The sequence below is a fragment of the Marmota monax genome, unplaced genomic scaffold (genome assembly GCF_021218885.2).
Source record: "Marmota monax isolate L192 unplaced genomic scaffold, Marmota_monax_Labrador192_F-V1.1 WCK01_AAM20220418_F8-fsc00217, whole genome shotgun sequence".
In the NCBI taxonomy this organism is placed as follows: Eukaryota; Metazoa; Chordata; class Mammalia; order Rodentia; family Sciuridae; genus Marmota; species Marmota monax.
The window spans coordinates 2,229,605-2,254,471 of record NW_026692031.1 but is presented as its reverse complement, the minus strand read 5'-3'; the positions used below and the strand labels follow the sequence as shown (position 1 = coordinate 2,254,471).

The window sequence follows — 24,867 nt, the reverse complement described above, 5'->3', positions numbered from 1 at the left end:
GCTGCTCACCCAGGCTCCAAGGGGCCCATTGATCATGGACCGAACCTCTAAACATGTGAGTGAAGTAACCTTTTTCTCTGTAAGTTAACTAGCTCAGGTATTTTGTTACAGCACCGGGCAGCTGACTAGTCGTGACAGGGTGGAAAGATCCCATGATCCAGTCAGAAAACCGTGGCCTTGTGGGTGTGCCAGTCAAACCTGGAGTCCCTCCTGTGTGTGAAGTGGGGATGGCAGTGACACTGCCCATCTTCAGGCTGTGGCCATTAGAGGCTGAAGTGATCACTGTGTGTGGGAAGTCATCCATGAATGCGGTCTGAATTTTAATAAAAGATCTTCACAGCCTGGGGTGAGAGGAAACTGAGAAATGGCCTCAGAGTGCGGAGCGGGGCTTGGAAATGATTCAGTCCAGTGAGTCTCACCAGCCATCATGGGCTTGCCTGTGCTTTCCAGCCTTGGAGGCATTTACAGGAAACACTTTCTCCCAGCTAACTGAGTCCCTCCCTCCCTCCCTCCCTCCCTCTCTTTTGAGACAGGGTCTCACTACGTTGCCCAGGCTGGTCTTGAACTCTGAGCTCAAGCGATCCTCCTGCCTCAGCCTCCCGAGTAACTGGGGTTCTGAGCCTCCTTCGACTGAGGCGACGGCTGTATTTGCTTGACGTTCTGTTCTTCAGTGGTTTCTAACATTCACTTTCCCTTTCTTGCCTGACTTTCATCAGGCGAAATGGGCGTGGGGTTTAAAAGCCAAATTCACCCATTAGAAAAGAAGACACTTGTGAGTGAATGATCACAGTCACTCCCCATGTCCTTCTGGTTGCCAGATGTCAGAGTCTAGAGGTCACCTGCTCCACCCGTGGGTGGGTGACAAAAGTGTCTCTTCTGCTCATGTGGGGACGGGGTCCACAGTCCCTGAAGGTGTGGGGTGGGGGCAGGGGGTGCACTCTGGTGAGCATTGGACATTGGGTTTGACGGGGGGCTCTGTTAGACCCGGTGACGATCTGGGTTGATGGAGTGGCCTGGTGCAGAGTCTGAGGGGAGGGTTCCCGGAAGCGCAGGTGTGAATTGTGGCTCATACCTACGAGGAGCTGATGGATCTTCCTGGAAGTTCCTGTCGTGAATAATTAAGAGGCTCCTGGAATAAAGGATGCTAATGGTAACCAAAGCCCTGCTGAGATGCAAGGTAAGTGGTCGCCCTGGTGTGCGTGTGTGTGTGTGTGTGTGTGTGTGTGTGCGTGCGTGCGTGTAGTGCTGTGTCAGTAGCTGCGTTTGGATTGTGCGTCTGTGTGAGTTTAAGGCTGTGTGTGTATTTGTGTGCACCACCCTGTGGCTATCTGAGTTTATGGAGTTGTGGGTAAAAATAAGTGCAGCCTATTTAATTGAGATAGTGAAAAATTTTAAATTTTTTTGCATGAAAAATTACAAATGGGAATGTGATAAATGTCCTAATTTCTGTTGAATGTGTTGTGTGGTTGACAGTTGCTACCCCTCCCGGCTGACACGGGGTTGTTCCTGAAGAATTGCCTCCGCCACCTCCTGCTTTGCCCCAGGTGAGGCTTGAGGGCAGGAGAGCTGTCCCCTTGAGGTTCCCTGGCAGGAGGAGCCCATGCCTGGGCTGTAGCTGGGGTCCCCGGGGGTCCGCTGTTCTCACAGTCCTACAGGAACCCACACCCACCCACCCCTTGCCAAGCAGTCAGCAAATGACCAGCTCAGGAGACACACCAATTGTCCCTCAGCCCATGAGAGAGGAAATGGTCCTTAAAGGGGCTGCCATCCCCTGGGCTGAGGATATCATAAAGCTGTTCACGTCAAAGAGCTGGTGGACAAATGGGGGCTTCTAGACAAACGGAGGCCTCTGTCCTCAGGGTCCCCCAAGGTGGGCCTCGCATGAGCGTGAGATATGGAAGAGGGTCTCAGGCGACTGAGGAATCCCTACGCCATTCTGCAAAACACCATTATTTATCTAAATGTCATGTTCCAATCCCAGAAGAGTCAAAAACAGAGAAAAATCAAGAGCAAAACAAAAGCAGCCTTCCAGGGGTCTTGGTCAAGTTGTGGGGGTACCGGGAATATCATGATGGAGGCCCAGGGTGGGGGTGGGGGCAGCAGGCAGGGCACTGGATTCCAGAGCTGGGGCTTAACTAGTAAATCACCGAGCAGCCACATGGATCGGGAGTCACAAAGGCATTTAAAACCACATTGGAGAATGAGATGTGATGGCCTCGAAAGATACCCAGGCCGGGGATTATGTGACATTCTAGGAGGTGAAACCCCCCTCACCCACACAGGCAGGAAGTGGGTGAAATCGTTAGAAACCGTTAGATGTGGGAGGTGGCAGTGCAAGTAGTTTTCTTTCTCTTGTTCCTCCTTTTAAACGTTTTGCTTATCTGCATTTACCTTTTTTTTTTGCAATGAACATATATATATATGTAACACTCACATACCTATGTCCATGTGCACAGGCATGTGTTTTAAATAAGGAAAACATTTTAAGACAAGACGTTTGGGCCACGTCCACTGTGTGCTGCTGACTGGCTCCAGCAAAGTTGTGAGGTCCCAGGGTGGGGGAGGAAGGGAGGAGACTGCTCCCACCTCCGGCATAGTGGGAACTATGCTTATCAGGGGACAGCATGAGGCTCAGAGGGTCCTGCTCTCCCAAGGCGGCTGTCCTGATGTACCTGCCGGGGTCTCACTGTCCCCTCCCCGAGGAAGGCAGCCTCTGCTCACTTCATGGAGAGTTCACCTCGGTCTTCTAGTCATTTCCCAGTTCTGGTCTCCATGGTTACCTGCATAATCTGGAAACTCAAGTCCCTGCGGGCTGCACCTCCCCAGTGGCCCTCAGGAAGGCTCATGGGGGATCTGCAGAGAAAATCAGCAGGTCCACGCAGGCTGCCGAGGGGGAGGGTGCTGGAGGCACACGGTGCAGACCTGTGGCCTTCCACACCACAAGGGCTGCTGGGCCTTCCCTGGGCTCCGTGTGTTAGCTGGACCACGCTCCAGGGACTGTTATCAGGGTTGTCCCCAACCAGGAACAAGCTGCTTAGAGACACTGCATTGCCGAGGGCAACACCGGCTCTGCAGAGTGCTGGACTGTGATCCACACTCCTTTGGCTTCCCGTCTTCACAGCAAAAGAGAGGCGCAGCAGCTTCTGTTTGAACACACGACGTTTGTGATCAGGACGACAAAGACGTCGGCTGCCACGTGATCCAGGCTTTTCTTGATTACGGCGTTCATCATGTTGAAGGGGAAAATGATCCAATTCCTGCTCTTTCGAAAAGCACACAAGTAGGTTTCTAGGCCTGAGGTCAGTTATGAACTACAGGAGACGAGAGAATGTAGGCAGACGTTCCTACCTGGAACCCAGGACACCAGCAGGCCCTGCCCAAGATGACAATGGGCCGCCAACCCGCGTGCATAGAGCAGTCCCGTGGATGCCTATATTTGCCCTTGAACCATCAACTTCATGGTTAATGGCAATGACGGCCCTCTGGAGAGTGGTCACTAAAAGGATTGGGGCCATTTGGAATGGAGTGGGCCTCTCTTGGTCAGTGCAGCCTGTGCAAGCACCCAGACCCACAGGGCCCTGTGCCAACAGCTGTGGGGCCTGAGTAGGAGCAGCCTCTCCCCTGTGGCAGGTTGTGACCAGGGAGGGGAGACTCCTCAGGTGACCGTGGGCCATTGGTCACAGACGCCCACTGTGCTCTGATGCCTCAGGACCCTGCCCTCTTCTCCAGGACTTGAAGGTCTTCAGAAGCCGGGAGCTCAGGGTTTCCTGTCTCCCTTCCTGGGGAGAATGCAGTACCCCAACACCTGCTTTGTTCCAGGGAAGATTTAAAGCCGTTCACGGAATTTGTCATGAGGCAACATGGAAGACACTCTGGATTTGTTTTTGTGTCCTTCTTCCAAATTATGGCTGCATATGGCTGTCACTTCCCCAGCATCTGTCAAGGTAGATAGTGTGACTGTGAAGGCAGGTTGTGTGACTGCAGAAAGAAACAACAAAGCCACCCAAAGTCTCTCTCTGCGCATAAGACGAGGTTGAAGAATGGATTGGCCCCCTCTGGTGCATGCGCTCCAGTCTGACGGTGGAGAGAGAAGAGGGCACATGTCCATCCAGAAGGAAAAGATTAATTCTATTGCTGGTGTGAGACTGGAGGGCCCCCCACTGCAAAACAGAGCCTAACCAAGCTCCCCGATCTGTATGACAGCCACCAAGCCAGGTGGCAGGCTGGACACGCTGCCCAGACCGGAACCTTCCCCGGCCACCTGCCATAGCCATTACCTGTAGAAACGGCTTGACCGAGAACCTGAAGGACCCATGATCATTCTATGTGATTTGAAAATGTTTTCCATTAAGGGAAAGTAGCTTCTGACTCTGATGTGACTGACGGTGGGGGACGGTCCTACAGAGAAGAACTAGAAAAGCTGACAAAATATAAGATGTTGTCCTCACGGGTATCAGAGAGCTGGCAGGTTGGTGAAGAATAACCTGGTCAAGGTTACAGGAGGCTCAGGCAGCACTGGGACGGTTTGTCTTCTGTGGGTCTGGTGATTCTGAGTCAGCAGGTCACAGGTGGGTGGTGTATGGCAAAGGACCCCAATGGGTTCACCTTGAGAAATAAAGTGACCCACCCTCCCCCATGCCCACGGCCAGATCCTACTTCCCGCGGGAAACTGCAGAGAGACCGCGCCTGCCTAACCTCAGCTGGGTGCTTTGTATGGTGTAGACCAGACAGTGTCCGTGAATTAACAGAATACCATGTTCCATAAAATATAAGAAACTAACACAGTGCAATTTTATTTCCCATTCCCTTGCGGTCTCTCGGGTTACTGTAATGACATATTTTATTCCTACAGATTTCTATAGAGAATTGATTTTCTTTTTTTACATTTTCTTTCTTCTGTTTTGTTTTTACTTATTTTTTTGCTACCAGGGATTGAACTCAGGGGCACTCGACCACTGAGCCACATCCCCAGCCGTAAATTGTATTTTATTTAGAGACAGGGTCTCACTGAGATGCTTAGTGCCTCGCTGTTGCTGAGGCTGGCTTTGAACTCGCGATCCTCCTGCCTCAGCCTCCTGAGCCGCTGTGATTACAGGCATGTACCACTGCTCTGGGCTTCTTTTGTTTTATTTTAGTTTTAAACATCCCTTTCCTTCCTTCATCATCCTTTTCTTCCTCTCCCTTTCTCCTTCCTTTTCTTCATGGTGCTGGGGATGAATGCAGGGCCTTTTGCAGGCCCGGCAAGTGCTCTACCTCTGGGCTCCACCCACTTGCATGGATTACAGCTTTCAGAAGATTTATCCCCACAGGGATGGCGGCTTATCTGTCTCAACTCTTCTCTAGTTGATTGCCTATCTGATTTGTACATCTGATTTCAGGATTCCTGAATATGATTTTGCAATCTGTATTTACATGGCAACTTGTCCTCGAATATCCTTTCAGTTAGAGTCAATAGACACTTTCCTCCCTAGAACGTAGATTTTAAATAGCCACTCTACCCTTTAATTAGCTTCTCATAATTCATATTTCTTCTCTCGCTCGGATCTGACGAGCGCACTGTGAGATGGGTGTTATCTTCATTTTATGGATGAGAACATTCGGGTTGTACCTATAAGGAGATGATGCTCAGGGTCCCCTGCTGCTCCATGGTAGAGGGGAGTGGGGAGCGGGTCTTTGGCTCCTGTGTTTGTCTCTGGGTCTTTATGGTTGCAGAAGAAGAAAAGTTCAGGTTTCAGGGAATCAAACTGATTCTAAGCTTTAACTGTATTGGACCCACCTAGAACGAGGCCAGTGCCCAACCCGAGTAAGCATTTGTTTAAAAAAAAAAAGGCTTGACGTTTGTCTGTGCTTTGCAAAGACTCTCAGGACATGGGGTTTTTGAAGCAGATTTTTAAAAAATGAAGTAGATTTCTGTTTTGTTCTTTTGTGAATATTGGATCAGTGTTGTACGAGTAATTATTTAATCGTTGCCTAGGTCGGGGGGACTGATTTGTGGAGCATTTTTATTTCCGTGGTGAAAATTCTCCCACTGTGACTGATTTCAAGCTGTGTAATGTAACTCCAAGCTTTTTTGAAGTTGCCAGAAGATGTAAAATAGCTCACCATGAAAAAGTATTCTACAACAGAATAGGCATAGATATTGTCAAGGGTATAGATATTAGTAAAATAAACAAGAAGCAATGACTTTTGAGCATTTGTTATCTTTTAAACTGACTTATTTAAATGTGTTTATTTAATTTAATTTTTAATAATGGCTGTATTTAGTTATCAGTGTGTTGGATTCTGAAATATGCAACAGTTGGCTTTTTCTTTTCTTTTCTTTTTTTTTTTTTTGGTACCAGGGATTGAACTCTGGAGTACTGGAACAATGAGCCACATCCCCAGCCCTATTTTGTATTTTATTTAGACACAGGGTCTCACTGAGTTGCTTAGCGCCTTGCTTTTACTGAGGCTGGCTTTGAGCTCATGATCCTCCTGCCTCAGCCTCCTGAGCCAATGGGTTTACAGGCCTACACCACTGCATCCTGCAACAATTAGCTCTTATAATTCAGTATGTGTGGGCTCCAGAATACTGCAGAATGGGAGAGTCTCACAATAAAAATATGCAAGAGAAAAGACCAGGTCACAAAAGTCTACACCTATGTAACTGGTCAGGTTTACAGTTTGGATAGATTCAGCTGTAACACATTAAGTTCAGCTATAAAAAGCACGTCTCCAGGGGGGCATTGCCGGGAAAAGGCACAGCCCAGGGGTCTTTCCTGCGCTCCAGACTACAAGTGTAACTTCTGCTTGTTTCAGTCTCTGAAACCCTAACTCTCTAGTTAGGAGAGTGAAATTGTACTTCTGGACGGGAAGAGATTAGATTTGGAATGGGGATCCTGGAAAAACCAATGAAGATCCCCTGTATTGCAACTTCTGTAAATATTTACTTTACAAGTACGAATGCTTGTCATCATCATAATGCTGCAGGAAGAGTTTTACCTGCTGTTGAAAGTGTTTAAAACATTCAAAACCATCTGATATGTGAGTCTTGAAATTTTAATGAGATGCTTAAAAGAGATTTCGGTTTGCAATCAATGTTTCAAAGTTGAGGGCATCTGACTGGATGCAGAAGGTCTCTGACTGGCCAGCTTCTCTGTCCCAGCTACAGTGGCCCCACCTGGGGACTCGGAGAAATGCATTCTCTTAGGCTTTTGGACCAGAGTGAGAGTCACAGCGGTGGCAGGGCGTCAAGGAGTTCCAAGGAAGCTGAGGTTGGAGCATCACTGGTCCCTAGAGGAATGTCAGCCACTAAAAGCCAGTAAATTGGATTTTGGATAAAGTTCCTGATATGGGCATATTTTTAGTGCACAAAATCGTTTGGACCGCAAGGAACTGACCAACCAACACTTTTCCACCAAAAGCTTTGTCCTCGACCCTTGCAACCTTTTGCTTTAAAGTTCAGATTGTAGCGAGCAAGCCCTGCAGCTGCTCCCTCTCCAGGTCCCGAGGTGGCTCCGCGCTCCCCGGTGGGGGCGGAGCCAGGGGGCGGGGCGTGTGGCTGGAGAATTTTCCTGGGTTCCCTCTGAGTGTCCCAGGCCTGGCTCCCCGGGAGACTCCGGGTCCTCAAACTTCTTATCACCTTCTGCAAAGGAGGACAGGTACTGCCGAGCCCAAGGCTTACCTTGCATCTGTGTGCACACGGGGAAGGGGATTTTGTGTGTGCACGGTGTGTGCATGATGCACAGGTATGTGTGTGTGGTGTGTGCATAGCTGGTGTGAGGTGGCCTGGGGTCATATGCAGTATGTGACATGTGGTGTTATGATGTGTGTGATCGGTGTTTGGTATGTGGTGCATGCTGTGTGTGTGTGTGTGGTTTGGAGTGTGCAGCATTCTGGGTGGTGAGCATGTATGGCATGTGTACATAGTTTGGTGTTTGTGGTGTTGGTGTTTCAATGTGTGACACTGAAGTAGGACAGAAGAGGAATGTTCAGGAAGCCGGTTTATTGGCTGCAGGGTTCAGAGATGGCTCTCACCTAAGAATTCTTCCTCTGAACAAAGATTTTGGGGATTCTTTGAACTCTATATCCAGTGGGGGGCTAGGGGCTTGGAGGTTTTACATGGCAAGTGCTCTCCTTCCATCCCCTGGGCCAGACACAGGTTGTACAAGTTTTTACCAAGAAAGCCAAGATAATATCTTTATGCACAACAAGCTTGCAGACGAACTCTGTCGCACCTTTTGTGCAAACCTGGCAATTACAAGAAAGAGGGAACTACCAACCACACAACTTCTGGAGACATGCTGTGATGTGACCAGAGGAGAGCCTTAATTATGGCAAGGGTCTTCTGGGGCGGGGCTACCTGGTCTGCTTCAATATGTGTGGTGTATGTGTGATATGAACATAAGGTGTGTAGTGTGTGTGGTGTAAGTGTGTGGTGTGTATTTGTGGGAAGTATAGTGTGTGTGATACATACCTTGTGTGTGTGTGTGCAGTATTAGGTGGTGTGTGAGCTGTGTATGTGTGGTGCATGTAGTACATGTGGCATGTGGTGCGTATGGTGTATGTGCATGGTATGCATGTATGTGCTGTCTGTGATGTAGTTTGTGCAAGTGGTGTGTGTGTGCAGTGTGATCATGTGTGGTGTGTATGATGGGGGCATGTGAATAATACATGTGGTGTGTGTCTGGTAAGTTGTGTATGTAGCATGTTGTATGTGGTATGTAGGGTGCATTAGTGTATGGTAGGTACATTGTGTCTAGTGTGTGGTTGTGTGTGCTATGTGGGACTCCTGTGCACATACGTGGTTTGCGTGTGGTCTGAGGGGTATGTGTGTGGTGTATACTGTGTGGTGTACCTATGGTACGTGTTCTGTTGGGTGGTATATGTGTAGTGTGTGTCGTGAATATGGTGCATGTAGTATGTGTGTATTATGTGTGTTGTGGGTAGTATGCATTGTTAATGGTGCATGAACTGTGTGGGATGTATGTGTCATGTGTTATGTGCAATGTGTGTTGTGCATGTGAGTTGTAGTATATGTTGTGTGTGTTATTTATGGAGTGTGTTGCATTTTTGTGTCACATGTATTATGTGTGGTATGTGGTGTGTATTTAGTATTTGTGTTGTGTGAGTGGTGCATGTATGTGGCATGTGTATTGTGTATGGCATTGATGTGTGTATGTGGGATGTGTATCTTTGTGTGTGTGGCATGTGATGCACATGTTTGGTGTATGGTGCAGTATGTGGTGTGTCTTGTGTGTGGTGTGTGAGATGTGTGTTGCATTGTTTCATGTGTGTGTTTTGCATGCGTGTTGTATGTGAGGTGTTGTTGTATGGGTATGCATTTGTGGTATGAGTGCTACATAGGGTCATGTGTGTGAGTGTGATGGTTGTGTGTAGTTCATGTGGTGTTGCATGTTTTGTGGTATGTTTATTGTGCATGAGTGTGATACTATGGTATGTAGAATGTGTTGTGTCTAGTGTGTTTGTGAGGTGTGTGTTGTGTGTTGGATGCATATTGTGGTGTGTAGTGTACTTGGGTGTGATGTGTGTGGACAGTGAAGTGTGTGTGGGATGTTTATGTGGTGTGTGTTTGTGATGTGTGTGGCGTGTTTTGTGTGTGTGATGTTTATATGTGATGCATGGACATTGTATGTGCCGTGTGTGGTGCATGCCTATGGTGTGTGTAGTGTGCATGGTGTGTGGTTTGGTTTGTATAGTATGTGTGGAATGTGGTGTGTGTGGTGTTTATGGGGTGTGTGGTGCATGCGTTATGTATGGTGTGTATATGATGTGTGTGTGGTGTGCATACAGCATGTGTTGTATGTGATGGATGTTGTGTACTGTGTGTATGTGGTACATGCTGTGTGCGATTTGTGTTGTGTACACGGTGCCCTGTGTGGGGTATTTGTAAGTTGTGTGTGGTAGGCAAACCTGATATGTGGTGTTTGTGGTATGTGTGTGGTGTGTGTGTGGTGTGTGATGTGTGGAGTGTATGTGTTGTGTGTATGTGTTGTGTTGTTCATGGTAAGTGTATATGTGGTGTGGTAAGTGAAATGTGGGGTGCTTGTGTGTGACATGTTATTTTGTTGTGTGGTGTACTGAGTATCGTGTGTAGTGTATGATGTATGTGCTGTGATGTGTCTGCTGTGTTGTGTTCATGGTGCATGTGTGTGTTGTGAGTTGTGTGTACTGCATGGGTTATGTGTGTTTGAGTGGTGTGTGGTGTGAGTGTGGCATGGTGTGTTTAGACCATGTGAGGTGTCTGTGATGTGTGGAGTGTGTTGTTGTGTAGCATGTAATGCGTGTGAGATTCGTTTATATGTATATGGTCTCTATGTGGTGTGCACGGTAAGTGGAGTGTGTGGTGTATAGGTGTGTGTGTGGTGTGGGTGTTGTTTGTGTTGCTTGTAGTGTGTGTCCTAGGTGTTGTATGTGTCATTTGTAGTGGTGGTTGTGTGTCTTGTGTGTGGTATGTGGGGTAATGTGTGGTGGTGTATGTGTGGTGCATGTGTGGTGTGTATGGTGTTTGCAGTGTGTATTTTTGTTGTGTTGAGTGTGATGCATGTGGTGTGAGTGTAGTATGCGTGGTGTGTGGCGTATGTATGTTATGTGTGTGGTGTGTGGTGAGTGTCTCATGCATGTGTGTGGCATGCACATTGTGTGTGGGGTCAGGTGTGTAGTTGTGTGTGTGTGGTGTGGTTGTGGCATGTGTGGTTCCTGTGATGTGTGGTCTCCTTGTAGTGCCATGTGTGTCACATGCGGTGTGCGTGGATTGTGTGTCATCGTGTGTGCTGTGTGTGTGGTGTGCATTTGTGATGCGCTGTGGGTGCTGACAGCTGGGGTCCCAGGCGCGGAGGGGTGGCTGGGTGGTGGGTGGTGCGGAGTGTGACAGGTCTTGAGTGGCTGGTGGGGGGCTGCGAGGGGAACTGGCAGGGTTCTGGGGAAGGGGACCGTGCCAGGGGAGCGGCTGAGACCGTCACGCAGGCTGCACGGCAGGACAGGGACAGTGACTTCCTGATGGCAGTGGAATGACAGCCTGGACAGACTGCAGGGACCTGGAGGGACTGAGCTGCAGGGCTTAGCGGCTGGCCTGTGCGCATGTGCGCATGCGCAGGCTCCAGCCCTCGGCCCCCCCCCCCCCCCCTGCCCCAGCCACGTAGGTCACCCCGGGCCAGCGCCCGCCCTCCACGGCCCCTTCGTTCCCTCTCCTGCGTTTGGACAGAAAGACGATGTCAAGATCAAGCCCAAGAGAAGGCTGGCAATTGCCCCAAACCCTCCTGCAGGGAAGTGGCTCTGTCCCCGAGGTGGCCCTGCTCCCAGGGCGGAGGGGGCTTGGGACACCAGGGTGCAGCCCGCCCACGGGTCCCCACGGTCCGAGCCTTCACCGTTGTCACCTCGCACTCCGGGGGTGGGCGGAGCCTAAGGACCCCCAGCCCCGTGGTCTCACGAGGCTTTGAACAAATGTGTGGCAGGAGTGTTTGTGTCCAAACCCAGGGAGGCCCCGAAAGAGAGAGGGCTGTCCCCCCGGTGTGGTCGTATTGATTTCTGTATTTAAACATTAAAGGGAATGAGCCCCATCCTATTTGCTAACTGAATTTGATATATATTTGAAATATAAACAGATGTCATTTTTGTATAGATAAGGTTTTTCCACAAATGTCACCGTATCTGTTCCTTCATTGCTTTTGCATTTAACTGTTTTCCACATTGAAATCAGTCACCTATTACCCTCTTTTTCCCCCCCTCATTTAATAGTCCAATAGTCCAATTTTGGAGTGTGGACCATATAATTCCGGTTTTAAGTTGATTTCTCTCCCCTAAACTCTTAGACAATTTCCCCAGCACTATTTATTGAATAATTCATTCATACTTCTTTGTTATGCTTCACTTATTTTTCCTAAAAGACAGCTTTGCTGAGTTACCCTTGATATACCATACACTCATCCGTTTTAGTAGCATTTGGTAAATTTTGGTAAACATAGGCTTGTGCAACCATCACCATAACCCAGTTTTCGAACATTTTCATCTTCCCCACATCTATCCAGTGTCTATTTGCCATGAACTTTGTATGCCAGGCTGCCCCCCACATGGGCCCCAGGAGATCATTGATCCTTTATCTGTCTCTATGGATCAGCTCTTTCTGGACATTCATATCAATGCAATCATATCATATGTAATATTTTGCACCTGGTTTCTTTTATTTAGCATATTGTTTTTGAAGTTTATCCACCTCATGGCAATTTTCAGTAACTGCTGAATAATATTCCACAGCAGGGTATACCAGATTTATTTATCTATTCATCAGTTGATGGAGGTTTGAATTGTTTCCATTTTTTCCTTATTTATAAATAATGCATATAATGCTGCTATGAACATTCACATACAAATCTTTGTGTGGATGAATATGTTCCTCCAGAGTCGATTCCTAGGAGTGAGATTTTCGGGGGTCATAAGTAAATTTATACTTGGTGTTTGGAAAAAACCTGTCAAACTGTTTCCCATATCATTTCCATCCCCACTGACAATGGAGGAAAGTTCCAGATACTGTACATCTTTACCAACACTTGTTAGTGTATGTCTTTTTTTTTTTAAACCAGGTATTTAATCCAAGGGCCTCTAACCACTGAGCCACATTCTCTAGCCCTTGTTATTATTTATTTTGAGACAGAGTCTTGATAAGTTGCTTAGGGCCTTGCCAAATTTCAACAGCTGGCTTTGAACTTATGATCCTCCTGTCTCAGCCTCCCAAGCTGCTGGGATAACAGGTGTGCACCACCGTGCCTGGCATATTGTATATCTTTTTTAAAAATGGCACTTTAAAAAAAATATTTTGATAGTTATATGTACCAGTCCTTTTCAGAGTTATAATTTAAGAGTAACTGTGACTTAAATATTTTCTTTAGCAAGGGAAATTCAAACAGCTGTTTCCCTACTTCGTAGATTCTTATCTCAGGACCTACTTCACGAAAGCTGATTTTCACCTACCATATAAAGGAAAATGAAATGTTTATTTTCCATTCCTTGCCCAATACCTGAAAAACAATTTGAACTCAGAACCAAGTACATTTTGGCTTTGCCCTTTGACCCTCATGGTAATCATCTCTTCGGGCCTTGGAGGAGATGACGATGTTGAGGAGCAGTCTGTGAGGTTCTTGTGACCCCCGACTTGGAAGGCCCACAAAGTCCTCTTGGACACAGGCTGAGCAAGGGTTGTCTCCGTGTTAATCATCCCGGGGTTCTTCTTCTGATACTTTGCTCTATGGCCTTTACCCCAGATTTGGAGCTACTTCTGCTGTCCCTCGTGAACACTGGACCAGGAGCCAGAGGCTGGCCTCCATGCAGAGAAGCCGGAGTGTGAGCGCTACAGGGCCCTCTCGCGGCTCTTTTCCTTCTGCTCGCACCCCTGGGCTTGCTTGGTCCCAGTGTCCTTGAAAACACTGGGTTTTTCCACTGTGCGGAATGGAATTTTTCATTCTTTGTTATTCCTCCTCCACAGACTATTTGGCCACCTGACTGCAAGGATCAGACATGAGGGGAAGGACTCCCCAGGTCAGGTGACTGTGTCTGGCCACTGTTTCTGGCTCAGCCATCTCTCCAGGACATTCAGGCATCTCACTGAATTCTGCCGAGCGCAGGGGGAAGAGTTCCCAGAGGCCATTACTATCATAAAATACGGAGCTTCACAAGCTGATGTGCCTGTCTGCAAAGTCCCTGTGGAGACCAGGCGGACACACATAAATGGGCAAATGGTTTTTAACCATAGGTGCTGACACTGAGTTTCCTGAGAGCGGTAGACACTCAGCTCCTACTTGGGGATTTGTAGGAAGAATTTCACGGAGCGTGCACCACATTTTCTTTAAAAACAAAAACGAAAATAAGAATCAAAACAGTGACAACAACAGCAAACCCAAACTATTTCATTATTTCCAGATGTGTTCCTCAGTTTTCCATTGCTGTGATATACAGCTGAGAAAAATCAACTTTAAAAGAAGTAAGGTTTATGTTGGCTCCCAGATGTGGGGTTTCCATGCATGGTGTGTATGGACCATTACTCCTGGACCTGGAGTGGGGCAGCACCTCATGGCAGGAGTGCATGTTGGAGGAAGCAGCTCACCTCATGGTGACCACAAAGGAAGACAGGAAGAGGGTGGGCCAGAGGCCCAATAGCCCCTTTAAGGACACGCCCCCAGTGTCCTAACTTCCTCCCATGAGGCCCCACCCCCAAAAGCTTCCATCATTTCCCAACAGCACCACAGACTGGTGACTAAACCTTTAACACGTGGCCTTTATGATTCAAACTTTAGCCCTAAATGGCCTTTTTATTTATAGTGACATTACATATACATACCTATAGGAGGTGCGTGGAATGTGTTCCCTGGGGCTTTTGATAGAACCTTTATCTCTATAACTCTTTTTTTTTTTACAACTGAAAAGAGTTTCATAAAGGTAAATTGGAGGTTTTCCTTTTGATGATAATTTCCATTATCACTTGAAGTGAAGAAATTCTCAGAACATAGTTTAGAATCATGCCTAAGGTACACATTTCAGTACAATCTTATTCTACAATGAGGCTAAACTGTGCTTCTTATTTGTCTAGTATTGCCACCTGTATTGGCTAGTATTTTTCATGTCCGGTGTTTGCTGACCCCAAGGTCTTGAAGATATCCTATATTATCTAAGATCCCTCTTTTTTGCCTCTTGGCCAATAATAGGTCCTCCAGATACCTGGAATTGTGCATAACTATAATGAAATATGGGAGGTAGACTATTTTATAGAGGAAAAAAAGATTTATTTAGCTCACAGTTTTGGAGGCCAAAAGTCCAAATGGCATGGTGCAGGTTCTAGTGAGGGTCTTCTTTGGCTGAGTAATGTCATGGAGGGAGCATGTGTGTATCTCTGTCCCTCTGGTCTCTCTTCCTCTCCTTATAAAGCCACCAAAATCCAGTCTCATTACCTGTCTAACCTAATCATATTCCAAAGAAACACCACAGTCAGAATAAATTTCTACCCTTTTCCTATCTCCCAGTGGGGATTAAATGTCACTATTAGTTTTGGGAGGATAAAGCATGCTTAACCCATAGCACACTTCTTTAAAAACCAAACAAATCCACTCAGTCTGTCCTGGAGGAATTTTAAGTTAAGTATTTATTTATATTTAAACTTCCTCCTATTGTGAAATATGATATGCATTCAGAAAAGTTCAGAAAGCTTCTGAACTAGCTTTGATTAATGATTGTAAATCAAACCTGCATGTAAACACCTCCACCCCCTCCTTCAAGAAATGGCCTGGGGCCAGCCTCCGAGCCTGCTCCGGGGCTCTCTGCCAACCCCATTCTCCCTGTGCTCTCTCAGGGTAGTAAAGATGTCCCATATATTTTCTTTGACGGCTAGTATTTTTCATGTCCAGTGTTTGCTGACCCCAAGGTCTTGAAGATATCCTGAATTACCTTCTAAGATCCCTCTCATTTTGCCTTTTAGCCAATAGGTCCTCCGGATACCTGGAATTGTGCGAGGCCACGGCCAAGAGGTCTGATGGCCTGGTCACCAGAGATCTCTCTGGAAAGAGCTCTCTGCCTTCCTTGGAAGCCGAGGGTCAACAGACCAGAAATGTCATGTTGTGGGATGACATTTGAGCTTCCTGGTCTGTTCTGCTGATCGATTTTCCTTTTTCCTTGCGCTTTCACATTGGGCTCATTTCAGAACCTTCGTTATCAATCTCGGTGTCTTCCAGAACACTCCAGAGTGTCACAGCTTTTCCATTTGCATGAATTTTAATCAGCCTGTCAAGTTTCACGCACACCCATATGTCAGACATTTGACTGAAATCACACTGATTTATAGATCGACGTTTAGAGAATTGACATTGATACTGAGTTTCTCAATCCACAAACATGGTGTAGATCTCCATTTATTTGGGTCTTTAAATTTCCGGAAGTCACTTTATATTTTGCTCTGTAGAGTGTTGCATGTCATTGGTTAAATGCATCCCCAGGTATTTAGTATTCCTGGTGTCATTATAAATTATATACTTAAGGGTGATTTTCCATTTCTTGCTTGTATGCAGACATATGACTGGTCTTTTGAATTTTTATCTTCATCCAGCAAACCTGTTACAATGTTTCAATTTGAATAATTTTTCTGTAGCCCCCTTTTGGATTTTCATAATAAAATATCACATTATTCATAAGAGCGATGGTCTCTTTTTTTCCTTTTCCAATTCTTTTATCTTTATTTCTTTTCTTGTTCTTCTCTGTCTCTGACTTCCTGTACAATGTGGATCAGTCGTGTTGGAGTGGTGTCTCTGTCCCTGAGGGACACTTAGATCTTTGTACCACAAGATGGAATGTGTGGGTCACCCTGTTCCAGATAAAAACTCCTAGTTTTCTGGTTTCTAAAAACTCATGAATAAATAAGATTTTATCAAATACTCTTCTGCATTTAATGAGATGATTTTATATCAGCTAGGACCACCTCTTTATTTGTTAATGTGACAAGATATCCGGTTTTTTGATCGCTATTCAACTAACTTTGCATACTTGGAATAAGTTCAATGTGGTCGGAATGTGTTCTTGTTTTATTCGCTGCTGTGTTTGGGTAGCTAATAAGAGGTTGTTTTGAATTTTTGTTTTTGTTCGTAAGAGATCAACCTGTAATTCTCCTACTGTCCTCTTGGGTTTGGGGAATGGGATGATCCAGGTTTTATGAACTGAGCTGGGAACAGTTTGCTTTTTGGCCATGTTCTAGACAACTTCTGTCCTAAATTTGGAGAATTCTCCAGAGCAGCTACCGGGGCAGGGAGTTTTCTTTGGGGGGAAGGTTTTGGATTATAGATCCCCTGTTTTTGAGAGATTTAGTCCTGGGCTGGGGTTGTAGCTCAGTGTTAGAGCACTTGCCTAGCATGCGTGAGTGAGGCCCTGGGTGTGATCCCCAGAACTCGGCGGGGGGGGGGGGGGGGGGGATAAAAGAATGAAGCGATTGATAAGATCCTCCATTAACTCTTCTCTTCTCAGTGGTTGTCGGGCTGAACTCTGCCAGGTAGCCTCACCTGTAGACCATTTATAACCTGGCTGATTCTTCAGAGCCCCCCAGGACAACCTTCCGATTGCGTGTGAGTAAGAGAGTCGTACCTATTGTTCTCTAGTCCTGGAGGGACATCTGAGGACTTAAAAAATAAAACGAAAAGAGCCCAAATCCATCTCTAAGCCTTATGGATTTTTCTGATGGGAACAAGTTTTCACACAGGCATTGTTCTGGGAACTGACTCTGCCGGAGGGAACCATTTCCCAGAATCTAACAATACCCTGCACCACTTGAGAACTGCTAGCTTGGCCACTTTGCCTCGACCTGGACATTCCAGTGGATTTGGAGACAGGTCTACTCTCACTCGCACTGGTTTCCAGTTGCTGAACTTAACCTTGATTCTGCTTATCTCAGACTGGTGATACAGCTCCGTGGTGCAGCATTGGTTTGGCATGTGCGAGGCCCCAGGTTCAATCCTCAGAACTGCAAAAAAATAAATTATAAAAATGAAAAGAGGGAAGCCAGGAGCAATGGTGCATGCCTATAATCCCAGCGATTTGGGAGGCTGAGGCAGGAGGCTTGCAAGTTTGAAGCCAGCCTGTAAGCAACTTCGGGAGAACCTGTCTCAAAATAGGAAAAATAAAATACAATTTAAAAAAGGGCTGGGATGTAGCTCAGTGGTCAAGCACCTTAGGGTTCAATTCCTGGCACACACACACACACACACACAAATATTGATGCTTATTCCACCTTCACCCCCCAATTCTCCTTTTTGCGGCAGATGCTTCAGCAGAACATTCACTTGCCTAGTTTCTAATCTAGGCCTGTGTTTCCCTTGACCTAAGACTGTCCGTGCCTTTATTTAAGATTGCACGGCTGTCACCTTGCTATACTTTACCAGTTCCTGTCATGCTCAAAGGGAAAGGGGATGCCACAGTGTGGGGATCACTGGGGTCACAGGAATTTAGGGACAAACTTTCAAGGACCCTGCCCTCTGAGGACTTTAGTTTCCTGCAATGGGATGTTTGAATCCTGTGCAATCTCTTCTCGAAGGTACTGTGGCCATGTCCCCACGGGGACTCTTCAAGGTGCACTAGTGCCCTGACCAGCGCGCAGGTGTTGGGGGCTGGGGTGCTCTGTGGGGGTCTGGAGATGGGTGGAGAGCGAGGCAGGCCGGGAGTGGGCGGGGCCAGTCCCTGTTTTCTGACTGACGTCCCTCTTGCATTGCCACAGCGGGGCTGGCCGTGTCCCTTCTCCCTCCCCAGTTCCTGTGACTGTGTGCCCGTGGGAGCTGGGGTCCTGATGGCAGTTGACAGGGTGTGGGCCGGCTCTCCCAGGGCCTGCTCCTGGACGTGCAAGTGTTGGTGAAGTCAGCAGCCATGACCCTAAGCCCCATCGGCAGCAGCCTGCAGCGCAGTTTCCCTGATTCTATTCTGAGGGCTTTGGGACACACCCAAGACCGCACCTCATCCTGAGGACGTCCTCAGGGGCCAACAGAGCTTCCTCTGTTCATCTCTACAGATGTACAAAAGAGACACCTCTTCCACAGCCCTCTATCCCATCTTCTTCCCCTCTGGGGAGCCCCACATGGACACAGCCCCTTTCCTGCTTCTCTGATGAATGTCTTTTCTGGAGCCCCCACCCCTATTCCCTGGTACATCCTATGCCTGGGACCACCTTCTTCCTCCTCCTCCTCCTCCTCCTCTTCCTCTTCGGTACAGGGGATTGACCCCAGGGGCGCTTAACCACTGAGCCACACCCCCAGCCCTTTTTATGTTTTATTTAGAGACAGGGCCTGGCTGAGCTGCTGAGGGCCTGGCTAAGTTGCTGAGGCTGGCTTTGAACTCTCGACCCTCCAGCCTCAGCCTCCGGAGCTGCTGGGACTTCGGGCGTGCACCAGCTCGCCTGGCCGGGACCCACTTCTTCAGAAGGTCCTTGCACTGCAACCTTCACACACCTCTGTCCTCCAGCCCCTCCCTCTTCCTAGGAACCTTGGGCTCGGGAGATCCTACCAATGCAGGGAGCTCCGTTTCTGTTCTGGGAGGAGCAGGCAGTGATGGACGAGAGCCGGGGACCCTTACTTTTTGGGTCATCTGAGCATCTTGTCTTGAAGGCACCCGAGAACTGCAGCCACAGAAAGTGGGTCTATAATTGGCCCAGCATAGCTGCACCATGACCGTAGCCGGGGCACAGTGGCTGCCTGGAGCCCAGACGGCCCTGACACTGATTCCAGAACTTGCACTCTAGGTGTCCCCATCCCTAAGCAGGTCCCCAGACAGCCACAGGTCAGTAGGCACACTGCGGACCTTGGGGAACTCGAGGGGACTTCACCTTGGAAGGTCCTGATTGCCTTGCTGCCTCTCAGATTCCCCGTCCCTGCCTTTTCTCAGGGGAACCACAGCCATCAGCAGCAGCTGTACAGGTATTGAGCATTTATCAGGTGCCAGAAACCCTTCTGAACCTTCGACACCTGGTCCCCGTAACGTCTCTGTAGAGCAGACACGATGCTCCCTGGTGGAGAGACTCACGCCCAGGGAGGGTGAGTCATTCACCCACATCCGATGGCCCTGGAGCCAGGACCCCCAAACCTTGCCATCTCTGCACCCTGTTCCTTTTCTAGACTTTGTGTGAGTGCACATCTTCCCCCACTGACCTTGGTGACACTGTTGGATAAAATGTCCTGTTGCGACCCCACTTGGCCAGGTGGACCTCCGGGGAACTTCCTTAGGGATGTCCTGCACCGGGGAGGACATCCTCTGTGGGTTGCTGTGGGACCCCCCATGCCAGCCCCCCGCTGTCCCAGGCCCTGATCTTCACTCCTCCAGCTCTGGGAGACCCCATTATGTCTTCTGGATTTGGGTCAGGATCCCAGTCGGTCCATGCAGCCAGATGCTGACGGGGCAGCTTTCACAGAGGGGAGGAGGGGGCCAGGGAGCAGAAGACACATCTGGAAGGTAAAGGGAGCAGGGAGGACAGGAGGACCCCTCTGCCAATCTTCCTGCTCACCCTCATTCTCTGGTGAGTGGGGCCGACGCTCCTGGGCAGAGGGCACCAGGTGGCACAGAATTTCGACCCCAGGGTGAGGTCATACCTTCCCCCGCTGACCTTGGTGACACAGTGGATCAAAATGCCCTTGATTTCTCTCTCCCATCCATCAATTTGTCTGTTCCTCTAAATGGAAATAAGTTCTGAATCGATCTGCCCTTCCCCCCTCCTGCATCTCTCCCTGGACACTGTAGGAGACCCCCTGGCTCTCAAGTCCTCTCCCACATCACGTTCCCAACCCGCTCCAAAGAAGTCAAGAGATCTTCTAAGAAGCTGTGTCAAGTCACGCCATGCTCCTCTTGAGATCCCAAGAAGGCCTCCACGCTGTGGAAGCAAAGCCCCAGGTCATCCGTGTACCCAGCTGCCGCTGCTCTGGCCTCCCCTGGACAGTCCCAGGTCACCTCCAGGGAACCTTGTACCAGTTGTTGCTTCCTGCTCATCAGATTTTAAACTCCAGTCAGGGGGCCCCCTGGGGCTGCCTGTCCAAAGGCGCGAGTCTCCGGATAATACCACTCCATTTTAGTGATCTGCATTTCAACGATCACCTTCCTGGTATTTTATTTGTCTGGATTTGTCGGCCGGCCGTTCCTCTGTCCGTGGGTACGCTGCACAAATGGGACCTCATCTGTGTTTACCTCTGTTCCCCAGCACTAGAGCAGCCCCTGACTCACCGAGGGCCCCAGAAAACACTGTGACTTGTGCAAGACCCCACCGCAGACACACTCGCACGGCCTTGACACCTGTGCAAAGGTTTGTTCCTTGACCTTCAGGGCTGGAAATCACACTTTTCTTTTCTTTCTCCTTCTCCTTCTCCTTCTTCTTTTTTAAATAAAAATTCAGCAGCCTTCCACCCTCCGGGGGTGCACAGGTCCTATTTGGGGTTTTGCAAAATCACCGGGGGCTCATGGTTGGGGAAGGTCTCTGGTCCCTGCTCCTCCAGCTGCTGTGGCTGGGGCCCCCGTGAGCGCGTTGTTGATGTACCCGCAAAGCCCTCCCCGGTGACGAGCATCCGCGCTGGGCTGAGGCCCCTGTCCAGTTACGGGCAGCACCCCCCACCCCCTGCCCTCCTCTCTCTGTGACTTGGTTTTGGATCTTGGCTAAACAGCCTGGTGACGAGGGGCGAATGGTGCTTTCCTGTCTCAGTTGTCTCATCCATAAGATAAGGATCCTAATGTCACGTCCCAGGTCCTGGGAGGGGGACATAGAAGATACACTCAGGGTGTTCATGTTAGAGACTTAGAGAGAACCAAGGCTCAGGTCACGTTAGTTCAAGGAAACCTCAACGGAGGGGCGAACCCCGTGGGAGGGAGCAGACGTGCTGACCAAGGGGCAGGCAGAGGTGGCCTGGGGCCAGCAGGAGGGGTCCCGGAAATATAGTGGGACGTGCCTAATGGACGAAGGGGAGAGAGCTGCAGGGTCAGGGTTTCAGTGCAGCATCCTGTCCCCAGGGGAAGGCCATCAGGGAGGCAGGTGGAGATGGGGTGCTGTTGGAATGTGGAAAGGGCCGGGGCGCCTGGGCCTGGGCGTTCTGACTCTGCCACTCCTCCAGTGCAGAGAGGAATCCAGAGCTGGCCTGGCCGAGAGAGGCCACAGCCTCGTGGCCTGCTCCCCAGGTCACCTTGTCCTCTAGGCAGCATCTTCAACCACCCTTGTGACGATGGCTCCAGAACAGCAGTGGGTATTTCAACCACGGAACCGGGATGCACGTTTATAGAGTGGAGTTTGAAGGCTGCAGAGCTGGTGTTCGTTTTCCCGAGAGGCCCCAGCATGGCCTCTCTGGCCTCTCTGCCTCCCCAGGGACACAGGTGGGCTCTTCCTAGAGGCAAGTGGCACCCTGAGCTCTCACGACCCAGTGACCCCAAGGAACCGGCTCCTTTGCAGATACTGGTCCTAATGGGCTTCCATGCCTGTGCCAGCCCCCGACGACCCCTTTCCCTGGTTTCCCTCCAGGGCGAAATGGAATACTCTGGTCCTCTTGCATCTGGAAGGGTGCAGCTGGGTGTCCATGGCATTTGCCCTGTGGATATGGTTGAGAAGTCACCTCTCTGGGGTCAGTCCTTTAGTGCTGGGACAGCTGCATTAGGGATCACCTGGTGTAGCTTTGATTCAGAGATGAAAAGATCTCCACTGGCATGAAATGGCACAGACCCTGGTGCCCAAGTTGGTGACAAAACCTTCAGAAGGGACTCAAGTGGTGAGACAGGCGGCTTCCCCCAGAGGCGGCTGCACAAGGGACAGCGCAGAAGCACTAAATAATTTAGGGACAACCTTCCAAGGGTGACTGGGGGCCTGGGGCGATCATTCGGGTGACACATATTTACTGGGCACTTGGTACGCCAGACAAGCTCCCGAAGGCTGGCACGCTGCTGTGAGCCAGTGTGGCAGATGGCCGCCCCAGAGTCCTGCCTTTTTGCAGAGTTGGGGACAAAATAAAATGTAAACGAAGATGTTAAATAATGAGCTAGAAGACGGCTCAGCCAAGAAGAAAATAGCAAAGGAACGGAGAGCAGGAGGGGACGGGTTCCCACTTTAAGAGCCCTTGAGAAGGGACCAGATATGGGGAATACGCACACCTGAGAAAAACAGATTAAAAATATATTTTTCTTGAAGAAGCTTGGCTGGGAGCATCCCTGGTGGAAGACGTGTAGGTTTTCTGCACAACGGGGTCGTGTGCCAGGAAGCCGACTTTCCTGGTTGAAACCCAGTCTGTCAACCTGATGCCCACATCCTGGGGCTGAGGTGACAGGAGGCTGGAGAAGCAACTTCATTTTTTTTTTTTTTAAATAATGGGGACTGAACCCAGAGGCACTTAACCACCAAGCCACATCCCTGGGCCCTTTTAATTTTTTTGGTTTTGAGACAGGGTCTTGCTAAGTTGCTCGGGGCCTTGCTGAGTTGCTGAAGCTGGCTTCATACTGGAGATCCTCCTGCCTCAGCCTCCTGAGTCACTGCAGTTACAGGCATGGGCCACTGCAGAGGGCACAACTTCTTTTTGAAATGTCCCAGGTTCAGATTTGATCTTCAGAGTGACCTTAGAGTGTCAGACAGCTTCTTAGGTCCATGGGGTCTGGGCGGCACCGGACCCCAACAGGCTCAGGGCTCAGGGAACGGCCCTTCTCGCTAGTCCGTTCTCCATTCTCAGGACACCCCCCGGGTGGCTGTGGCAGATTGTCCTCGCCTGCCAGTGGGTTGCCTTAGGAGGTATGAGATGTTGAAAGTGGCCCAGGAGTGGAGGCCAGGCCCAGGGCGCACCAGGCCCTCCACCCTCCTTACCTGGAGGAACCCGAGGTTCTGTGTCCCCAGGGCAGTGACTGCTATCAGTAACTTCCAAGAAGGTCATTGTTAAAGATTTGAGAAGAGTCCTTTCTAGGGACAGGGACACAGAAGACTCCCCCAATTTTTTAAAAATATTTTTTTAGTTTTCAACGGACCTTTATTTTTTATTTATTGATTCGTGGAGCTGAGGATGGAACCCAGTGCCTTACCCACGCTAGGCAAGCACTCTGCCACTGAGCCACAACCCCAGCCCCCTCCCAAAATTTTAAGCCTCCAAATTTGTAAATATGTTACTATGGAGAATTTTAAACATATTCAAAGCTGTGTTTTAACTCTGATCAATACGTAATATTTAACTCTGATCAATACATGACCCTCTTCACCTCGCCTGTATGCGCACCACTTCTCCTGTCCCATAGATATAGGAGCAAATTATATAATATGATCTGTTCTATAAGTTATATAACACAAATTTATAATATATTATAGAAATTGTGGTTTTAATATTCTGTAGCACATGTAATATGTGCTATTCATTTATATGTGAATAAAAATCACATTCAAGGAGATTTACACATCTCAAGTGTGCCATCTGGGGAATTTGGCAGAGACACACCTGGTGTAACCCAAACTCCCATGTAGGTGGGGAGTGTCACCGTCACCCAGTGCCCTTCCCAGTAGAGCCCTGCTCCCAGCCCCTCAGAAGGCACATTGGTACCATTATTTTTTTCTGATTGCACATTAGTTTTGCCTGTTCTCCAGTTTTATGCAGGTTGAATCCCATGCCATCCTCTTTTGTGATGGGAATTCTTAGCACTCAGGATAAGGATTCTGCTGTTCCTTTGTGTTTCTTTTTTAGTTTTGCTGAGTAGCATTTCACTGGGGGGGTTCTACAGGGAGTTTACCCCCTCACCTGCTCATGAACACCAGTGATGTTTGCAATTTTGGACTGTTCTGAATAAAGCCGTGAACTTTGTTTTGTATAAATCTCTGTGTGTGTGTGTGTGTGTGTGTGTGTGTGTGTGAATGCTTCCATTTCTCTTGGGTGAATATGCAGAGGAAGGGTAATGTTTGGTTGGATAAGAACTTTCTGGAAGCTTATCTGAGAGGAATGACCTACTGACAGGGAGTGAGCATCCCACTTGGGTTCTCTGACATCCCGGGAGCTGAGTGCTGCCGGTCACTTACCCTCTGGCCACCCTCAGGGCCCGCCATGTGGGGATAGCTCAGTATGGTTTAAATTTGTGCTTTCCCGATCACTCATCACACCACGCGCTTTGTCACATGCTTCCTGGACATGTGTGCGTATTCTTTTTTAAAGTTCAAAACTTTCTTCCATTTAAAAAAAAAACATTTGGTTGTTTGTTGTTTTAGTACCAAGTGGTGGACGTTCCCTCTGTGTTCTTGACCCCAGTCCTTGGCTCTACGCAGCTGGTTGTACACTCATGGATTCTGTCCTTTCTGAATTGGTCTAACTCCACAAAATCCGATGGTGATCTCTACCTCTGTGCTCTTGGCACTGTGTGATCTCTTGAGGACACACG

At 48.7% G+C, this 24,867-nt stretch overlaps 1 long non-coding RNA gene across 1 annotated transcript; it reads left to right on the top strand.

Annotated features, from left to right (window-relative positions):
• Positions 1-7,229: 7,229 nt before the first annotated feature.
• On the top strand, positions 7,230-16,169 carry LOC131424563 (uncharacterized). The gene is made up of 2 exons (XR_009227840.1): positions 7,230-7,640; positions 13,478-16,169. It is a non-coding gene; the product is annotated as an uncharacterized LOC131424563 (long non-coding RNA).
• Positions 16,170-24,867: the final 8,698 nt, after the last annotated feature.